The following is a 2,440-nucleotide window of genomic DNA, read 5'->3' on the forward strand; positions in this document are numbered from 1 at the left end:
CTAGTTTGCCTTTATTAGGGTGTTGCCTTTTATAGGACTGGCTCTATGCAGGGGTCTCAATTTGCTGTCCCAGCTTGTGCAAACTCCAGGTATTATCTCTTATCCCCAGCACATGCTTATATTGTATTAGAACAAACAATTCTTCACAAGCATGTATTGGCAGATTTCCTGAAGACAAGATTTAGTTTTAATGTCCACTTACCGCTTTGGATTCATGACTTATTAAACTATTTTTATCCTATGAATATTTCTTGCATTTTCTATAACTTAGCTAAGCATTTTAAATTATATTCTGAATACTTTATCCACTATGTTGAGGTCCTCTGTATTGGGATTCTTTATTAACTGTACGATCACATTCCCAGAAAGAGGATCTAAATTATGTCTTAAGCCCCACCAGAGTGACCACCTGAAATTAACCTCCTTCAGAGTATCTCCCAAGTGCGCCTGAGACCTTCCCATTCTGGGGCCTGCCGGGCTGCTAGATGCACATCCTTTACACCCTGCACTTTTCTGTTCTGGCTTCCTCATCTGACCATCACTCTTCTAGTGCTGACGACTCTCATGGGTTCCTTGTTCTGTTTTGGGAAGTTGTCCTTCACTGGACCACCACTGTCACTACCATTTTTGGCCTTTGTCTGAGACACTGTTCTTTCTTTTCTTATTTTATCCCAAACAGTGGATTGACCCCTGTCTTTAATTCTCTAAAGCACAGAAGGTGTGTGAGAGAGTACTGTAACACAGAGATCTGCTGATAACTACTGCCCAGCACCAGACCCATCCCCAGGTCTCCTGGTTCACCTACTCTCTCCACCCTGTTGCCATGTCACAATAGCTAATTTACTTTCCCACACCCGGGTCCTGTTCTCACCGATGGGGTTTGGAGTCCAGGCTAAATTTTACAGAGTCGTGGAAAAAGGAATTTTCACTCTCTTCTTCCCAGACCCCACATCCCCTAGTCCTTATTTTCCTATCCAGGAAGGACTGCCATCCATAGCACTTGGAAGGAAGAAGTTATTTTTTTCTTTCAGAAAAGCCCAGGGAAATAGGGCCTTACCTTATGACTCCCCACTTCCAAGACACCTCCAACACGAATCTGACATCAGTACACTGTCCAACACCTGGACCTTTCAGTCTCACATAACCCCATGTGTGAGCTTCCCAGGAGGCACAGGGGTAAAGAACCCATCTGCCAATGCAGGAGACGTAAGAGACCCTGATCTGATCCCTGGGTTGAGACGATCGCTTGGAGGAAGGCATGGCAACCCACTCGAGTATTCTTGCCTGGAGAATCCCATGGACAGAGGAGCCTGGTGGGCTACAATCCATAGGGTCATAAAGAGTGGGATATGACTGAGTGACTTAGCATGCACAACACCATGTTTTAGGACTCTATCACCTTTTAAAAATAGACGTCATTGAGCCTGGTCCGTTTCTTTTTCTGGTGTGCTGTGGACAATGACTTAGAAAAGAAATATATCACAAACTTCTCCAAAGACACATAATACTAAAGAGGTGTCGAGGCATCTGAAGTCATTGTTAGAAGAATAACTACTCTCTAAGGGACAAATTGTCTGCAGAGATGCAACTCTCTTTAAGACATCTTCTAAATTTACTTGAGTAAGCAGAACACTACATTTTAAAATTCAGGTTACTTTCCTGCATTGGGGATTTTCCCGTGAACAATGAGTGGAATATGACCTAGATTTGCATAACTAATAGTTCCCAAAGTGATGGTTGTTCCAGAAAAAAAACAAACAAATACATGAACAAAAACAATAGCCAGCCTCAAAAGTAAACTCAAGTCTTCACCTGGGATCTCTTCCTCTATAAACACACTTTTAAAGTAAAACCTGAAACTTTTAAATTGTAGTTTTCCAAGCACTCTACTCATACATTTTGTAATAAGAATCTTGTTTCTTAGATACCCTCTTATATATCTTTCTCAATATACTACAAAGCAACGTCTTACTCTGAGTGGATCCTTATTAAATATATGTTTATGCCACACATCAGTGTGAATAATTTGACTCATACTGCTTTTTTCCTACTATGACATGGAACTAGGGACTTTGATGGAATAAGAGGCACTTGAGACCTTTAAATCCCTACTCTGCCAGATATTGTGTGACCTTGGCTAACTTATTTTCTCTAAGCTTCAGTTTCCTCGTAAAAATATTTCTATAGCAAAGAACTTAGCCAAATGTTTCAATGGATAGTAATACTCTAGTCTCTTTCCTTCTGCCATCTCTCAGCCTCAAAATGCTAGAGGTCATTTGGCTCTGGGAAAGAGCAGGGGAAGCCAGGTCCCAGACCATTTAGGCCCACACTTCTTTTTTTTTAATTTTTAATTTTATTAAAAAATTTTTATTGGGATATAGTTGATACGCAGTGTTGTATTAGTTTCATGTGTACAGCAAAGTGATTTAGTTGTGTGTGT

Source organism: Bos taurus, chromosome 6, assembly GCF_002263795.3.
Source record: "Bos taurus isolate L1 Dominette 01449 registration number 42190680 breed Hereford chromosome 6, ARS-UCD2.0, whole genome shotgun sequence".
In the NCBI taxonomy this organism is placed as follows: domain Eukaryota; kingdom Metazoa; phylum Chordata; class Mammalia; order Artiodactyla; family Bovidae; genus Bos; species Bos taurus.